The sequence below is a fragment of the Schistocerca cancellata genome, chromosome 5, assembly GCF_023864275.1.
Source record: "Schistocerca cancellata isolate TAMUIC-IGC-003103 chromosome 5, iqSchCanc2.1, whole genome shotgun sequence".
NCBI classification, from domain to species: domain Eukaryota; kingdom Metazoa; phylum Arthropoda; class Insecta; order Orthoptera; family Acrididae; genus Schistocerca; species Schistocerca cancellata.
In genome coordinates this window covers 801,602,740-801,610,273 of record NC_064630.1, presented here as the reverse complement: position 1 = coordinate 801,610,273, position 7,534 = coordinate 801,602,740, and the positions used below count along the sequence as shown (strand labels likewise).

General features: G+C 45.3%; 1 pseudogene; it reads left to right on the top strand.

Annotated features, from left to right (window-relative positions):
- Positions 1 to 3,303: 3,303 nt before the first annotated feature.
- Positions 3,304 to 3,421, top strand: LOC126189267 (5S ribosomal RNA; annotated as a pseudogene).
- The last annotated feature ends 4,113 nt before the right edge of the window (positions 3,422 to 7,534 follow it).

Here is a 7,534-nt window from a genome sequence, read left to right as displayed (position 1 = left end):
GTGAACAGAAAAACTTTGTTCTACTGCGAGACGCTATTACTTTTTTGCCACACACGAACAACATTATCTACTCGCATTCCATTATTGTTAGACACAGATTTGCCAGGCATGGCAAGCCACTCACCGTTGGTTGAAACAACCGAAAACTTAAGATAAGAAATATGTATCAGTACTTCCGTAACTAGACGTGTGAGGATACCGAAACCACACGAGGCCGCAGTCTCCAAGACCACTACTGCAGCTTCGCTTAAGGCGTCATTACCTGTAGTAGCCCGTGTACATAAACAAGTTGGCAAGCGCTGGCACCTGGCACGACTCGTCCGACCTGTCTGGATCCAAACCAGCTTTCCGTTCGCGACGTGCTTGGCCTTGAGTCGGCTCTTGGGACTTGATGACTCCCAACTGTACGTGACCCAACGTCGGAAATTCAAACACGACTGCGCCTCCATGATCGCCCTTGCATATAGTCTGAAAACAATGAAAACTCGTTATACTAATAGCCAGGCAAATTCTTTAAGGAAGTTGTCGAGAAAAAAAGTATACAAGCATTCTCTTGCTGAAATAGAACAACAATTAAAGGATTACTTTAATGCAAGAGAGAGGATGCGACGCCTGTTTATAAGGTACATCGAGCATCCTCATTAACACATGGCTACCAAAATAATTCGTCCTGTCCAATGTGTGGTATCAACGTTCGATACCACACTTGTTAGGGGTTGCAGTTATCGACCGCGATCCGTACTAGTATCGCTGGACCAGTGGGTCGCGACTAGCGCCGCTCCGCGGCTTGCAACAAGTCTCTAGCGTGCGCTCGGCCGCTCTTGTTCGGAACGTCAAGTAGGAAAGTAGTATAGCCTCCAGCTGATAGGAAGCTTAGTTAAAGTATGGCCTATATGATGCCTCTACAGCTCTCTGTTTATAATTATATTCCGCCTAACTATGAAGACTCCTGTACCACCAGTTAAGTACAATAAATTATTTTTTACCAACAACTTCTAATTATTTTAGTGGCTGCAGACCCAGACCATGCAGCCGGCTCCTTATCGACTTCACTGACAAACCTTCTATATATGCAGAGAAGTCGTTCACATTGGCGACGATTCGCTCGTCGTCATCATAACACTAAGTTTATTTGTTATTACCGTGAATGAATTTAGTATGTATTGCGATGTATAGTATAATGCAATACATGGACCAAATACGAACGCTCTTTTGTAATGGAAGCGGTTAATACTTGTGGAGTTTCTTCTGTGCTGAATGCTAACACAATAACAAGAATCAAAACAAAAAATGATACACGCAACATTTCCTACAGTTACAACTGCATGTTTTTCGAGTTTAGTGACTCATATTTCATGTCCACAATGACGGAAACGGAGAGTGTTACACCGTGAAGCACCAGTCTCATATTTATCAAACGTTGTGGAGATATTCATCTCATAAATGATCTCTAATGCTTAATTTTACATTCGGAAACTTACATTAAACTTACATACTTCAGTATGAGGTTTGCCCCGAGGAGCACAGATACACTCGTGTATTCATTATGGCACGGAAGCAAGCAGACTCTAAACATACTGACGAATTTTTGCCATGCTTGAAACACATGCTTTGTCAGATCACGAACGCTGATGGCTGGAGGTTGGTATGAAGTTATCCATCTTTCCCATTATATACCAAACATACATTATGGGGGAAAGGACAAGACAGTCCAGGATCCATACACTCCTCAAGATGTTTGTGGTCTGAAATGCAGTCGGGAGTCTTGCATTTTCCTGCTGGAATATGCAATATCCCGTCCTGGTGATGAAGGATATGACAACACGGTTTAGAAGTTCTTGCCACAAATTGGCAAAATTCTGCGTCCCATCAACTATTATCAAGTTAATCCCGTTTTTATCCTCGCATCGTAATGTCAGGACCTGGACAGGTGAAGGTGTGGAATCATTACTGCCTGTGAGCTTTCACAACGCCATAATACATACTTGTTAGCGTCGATCAGACTGCTTTAGACATCAGTGAGACTCATCACTTAGCTACACACACGTCATTCAGTGTCCGTATGACTCTCTACCTAAACCACTCAAATCACCGTGGCCTGTGATATCCTCTCTCCCGAGCTCAATGTAGTTCCATTAATTTGTTGGTGATGACACTCCACCTGTAACTTATGCCCGCATTCCAGCTCTCGTAATCTGTCTACCCATAAGAGTCAGTCAAACAATCCTACGAAATAACTCGTAGTCTAGGTCTCTGGAACGACTTGCACCTACTCTTACTACCACACTATCGTCCTGAGTCAGTCTCTTCACCACTCGTTCTACAGTCATTGCACTACAGTGAACTAATTGTCAGTATAATAATCATATGGGCGCTATACTCCCCATCCCAATTATTTCGAAACTAGACCATAATACAACTTCTTTATTATCATTCTGATGAGATTTGCGTACCTACAACATTGACTCTCTTGTTAACTGTTCTGTGAACCATTGGCCTGTGGAGAAGAAATGGACCAACTTGTTCATTAATTCACTTCACTGCATGAAAACGAGTGTACTGTAAGTTTCGACGCTTGTGCCAGGCAACCACAGAGCTCGACTAGCACGTAACTGCTAACCTAACTTCATGCGAAAGTTTAAAAAAGGAGAAAGACAATGAGGATGCTTCAAAGATACACCATGGATCGAACTTTATCTTGTCATATTTCTATACTCGGTCACCGCCAACCAACAGGTTTTCCTGCCCCGCCCCCCCCCCCCGGCCATTATTTTGAATACGGAGCCATTTCTCAGAGACCCTGATAATTGGCATTCGGTCTCTGAAGTTCTAAGTCAGTAATTGATCTGTTAGAGCATAGAGCATCTGACTCGTTTTGTGGATTCAGGTATTGGAATGAGTTTTTTACTAATAATATCGACAGATCCCTTTACTTTCAGGGTTATCTATGATAGCAAAGTGCCATGAGGCCATCAGATGATGGTTATATTTGTAAATTCTGTTGGAAGAGTGCAGTCTGATCACGACTGGTTTGTGCAATGTTGAACCACCGGTATGTGGTTACGAATCACATGCCTTAGGTATTAGAACCTAGTTAATATCCTGTAACAGATAGTTCACATAGGAATTCGGGTATGGTATTAGAACCTTGTTAATATCTTGTAACAGATAGTTCACATAGGAATTCGGGTATACTTAATTCAGTTGTAGCATTTCCTTCTTCGCGACTAGTATGCCCATCTTTGTTCACCGCCGATTCAAGTTTTCATTTTTCCACAATTGTTGAATTATGGTAGTTCTACGGGCAACGGCCTTGCCGCAGTGGATACACCGGTTCCCGTGAGATCACCGAAGTTAAGCGCTGTCGGGCGTGGTCGGCACTTGGATGGGTGACCATCCAGGCCGCTATGCGCTGTTGGCATTTTTCGGGGTGCACTCAGCCTCGTGATGCCCATTGAGGAGCTACTCGACCGAATAGTCGAATAGTAGCGGCTTCGGTCAAGAATACCATCATGGCGACCGGGAGAGCGGTGTGCTGACCTCACGCCCCTCCTATCCTCATCTTCCTTTCAGGATGACACGGCGGTCGGACGGTTGCCTGAAGACGGAGTGCTTTTAAGGTAGTTCTACAGCATAACAAATAAGTTTAAATTTTTTAAATGAGTTTCAGTCAATTCTAGTGTTGGTTTCTCTGGGGACACCAGGACCATCATCCCACGTGCTCATTTTTCACAGCTGTCAACGTATAGCATTCTCCAATGTTGTATGTATTAAATTCTGGTTACAACGAGTCACTAAACGTCGAGTGAAATATTAACCAGTGCCTATATTGCTCTGAGAATTATTTGAGCTTGTCGTTCATGGTTGTGTGTATTTAGAATGGGCTTCACCCACAGCCACACTGATTATACATTAAACTAATCCACCAGTAAAGATAAAAGAGAAGTTTTTGAGACGATTTGAATACATCCTTATGTTTGTTTATTTGTTATTATCGTGTCCGTTTTCGTCTCCCATTAGCCCAGGTGCACATGGTTTCAAAGCTATCAAGCAGTGGTGCTCTCCATTGTGTAGAACATTTCAGTCTGTGTATAACAAATAATTCGATGCTATGTGCATCATACTTCGGTAACCATTTTCCTCAGTTTTTGCGATCCTGTGGATGTGGATGTGTGTTTGATATGAATTTCACAAGCTAGACAGTGCGCTCGCTCTTTGTTCAGCTATCCCACCCTAGCTTGCAACCTATATGTTTGCCCACAATTTTATTAAGTGGATGAACATGGGGTGGGCTAATAATATGAATCAGCTACTGGTCAGTTTTGTTGTCCATTCCCAGTCATATCCTGTTTAAGCAGGTTAACCAAACATGAGCCATTTATTCTAATCCGATAATTTATATACCGGTTTGTATAATGAATGTGTTAAAGGTGCCCCAATTTTTTCCCGCCAAATCACGGAATTTAAGAAAATAAATGTCGACTACAAATGAAATAGACACCCTGTTGGCCAAGTAAATGATCACCTAAGCCATGGTTTCTCCCATCAAAGTCAGGTTCCTCGCAAGAGAACAGTACGCTTAGAATGGGGAACCGATGGTTGCCAAAGTACTGAATAGAAATAGGAATCATCTGTATAGGAAAAGCTGGAGTTCCTTCGAGACGTTAACTTCGATGATTGCTCGCCTGCACCAGCATTATTCATTGTGCTATTAATCGTCGTTCATTGAATATTGTGCTAAGAGATGTGGTGCCGTTTGATACTGTACTATGAAATGCAGTAATTCGATTATCACGCCAGATTATTCTTGTAATAAGACGGGCTTTTAATCAGAGGATGTTATGTGTTCAGAAGCACATCTTAAAGTGTAATCTCCCATAAGAAATATACACTCCTCGCAATTGAAATAAGAACACCGTGAATTCATTGTCCCAGGAAGGGGAAACTTTATTGACACATTCCTGGGGTCAGATACATCACATGATCACACTGACAGAACCACAGGCACATAGACACAGGCAACAGAGCATGCACAATGTCGGCACTAGTACAGTGTATATCCACCTTTCGCAGCAATGCAGGCTGCTATTCTCCCATGGAGACGATCGTAGAGATGCTGGATGTAGTCCTGTGGAACGGCTTGCCATGCCATTTCCACCTGGCGCCTCAGTTGGACCAGCGTTCGTGCTGGACGTGCAGACCGCATGAGACGACGCTTCATCCAGTCCCAAACATGCTCAATGGGGGACAGATCCGGAGATCTTGCTGGCCAGGGTAGTTGACTTACACCTTCTAGAGCACGTTGGGTGGCACGGGATACATGCGGACGTGCATTGTCCTGTTGGAACAGCAAGTTCCCTTGCCGGTCTAGGAATGGTAGAACGATGGGTTCGATGACGGTTTGGATGTACCGTGCACTATTCAGTGTCCCCTCGACGATCACCAGTGGTGTACGGCCAGTGTAGGAGATCGCTCCCCACACCATGATGCCGGGTGTTGGCCCTGTGTGCCTCGGTCGTATGCAGTCCTGATTGTGGCGCTCACCTGCACGGCGCCAAACACGCATACGACCATCATTGGCACCAAGGCAGAAGCGACTCTCATCGCTGAAGACGACACCTCTCCATTCGTCCCTCCATTCACGCCTGTCGCGACACCACTGGAGGCGGGCTGCACGATGTTGGGGCGTGAGCGGAAGACGGCCTAACGGTGTGCGGGACCGTAGCCCAGCTTCATGGAGACGGTTGCGAATGGTCCTCGCCGATACCCCAGGAGCAACAGTGTCCCTAATTTGCTGGGAAGTGGCGGTGCGGTCCCCTACGGCACTGCGTAGGATCTTACGGTCTTGGCGTAGGATCCTACGGTCTTGGCGTGCATCCGTGCGTCGCTGCGGTCCGGTCTGAGGTCGACGGGCACGTGCACCTTCCGCCGACCACTGGCGACAACATCGATGTACTGTGGAGACCTCACGCCCCACGTGTTGAGCAATTCGGCGGTACGTCCACCCGGCCTCCCGCATGCCCACTATACGCGCTCGCTCAAAGTCCATCAACTGCACATACGGTTCACGTCCACGCTGTCGCGGCATGCTACCAGTGTTAAAGACTGCGATGGAGCTCCGTATGCCACGGCAAACTGGCTGACACTGACGGCGGCGGTGCACAAATGCTGCGCAGCTAGCGCCATTCGACGGCCAACACCCCGGTTCCTGGTGTGTCCGCTGTGCCGTGCGTGTGATCATTGCTTGTACAGCCCTCTCGCAGTGTCCGGAGCAAGTATGGTGGGTCTGACACACCGGTGTCAATGTGTTCTTTTTTCCATTTCCAGGAGTGTAATTACCAAAGACAAGTGAAATTGTGTTTACCCCCTTTCGCGTGGCTTCCTGCCTAAGATTTTTCCTTGTGTAAAACGGGTAACTATAATAGTGTGTAATTATCAGTAGTTTATTTCTTTCAGGATGGCAATATTCTGTTTGTGTTATTACTGGTATCGGCCAACAAATTGTCTTAATTTGACTACTACTGTGGGTCGTGTACATTTCTTTGGAGGAAAATTTATGAAAGTATTTGCGAGTAGACCGTTTTATTACCTGAAGTCATATGAATTAATCTCTGAAATTAATAACAGTCCGCCACGAGGCCGTTAGATGTGAGCACGTGTATTGAGTCAAGGGTACAGCCTGTTAGAATCGCCTCACCGGCCTGAGTTGACTATTTCAACATACTCGCTGACTGGTTGAGTCATGCTATTCTTGCAGAGTCTAAACAACAAAATAGGCAAACATTGTAAGAAATGAGATGAGTAGACAGTGATCATTAATAAACGACGAGCAGGATAGAAATACTGGCAATGAAAATAGGAGATTTTGATGAACTCGAAGCCAAAACGGAAAATGTTGTTGCTAAAAATTAAGTGACTATTCAGTCGATTCAGAAGAAAGTGGTAACAGCACGGTGTTTGCGACATAGCTGAGCGTTTCAGGAACCATGTAATGGCCATTAAGCATGAATTGATGGTTCATGTCCGGATGACACCATACGAGGTGCATTCAAGTTCTAAGGCCTCCGATTTTTTTTCTGATTAACTACTCACCCGAAATCGATGAAACCGGCGTTACTTCTCGACGTAATCGCCCTGCAGACGTACACATTTTTCACAACGCTGACGCCATGATTCCATGGCAGCGGCGAAGACTTCTTTAGGAGTCTGTTTTGACCACTGGAAAATCGCTGAGGCAATAGCAGCACGGCTGGTTAATGTGCGGCCACGGAGAGTGTCTTTCATTGTTGGAAAAAGCCAAAAGTCACTAGGAGCCAGGTCAGGTGAGTAGGGAGCATGAGGAATCACTTCAAAGTTGTTATCACGAAGAAACTGTTGCGTAACGTTAGCTCGATGTGCGGGTGCATTGTCTTGGTGAAACAGCACACAGGCAGCCCTTCCCGGACGTTTTTGTTGCAGTGCAGGAAGGAATTTGTTCTTCAAAACATTTTCTTAGGATGCACCTGTTACCGTAGTGCCCTTTGGAACGCAATGG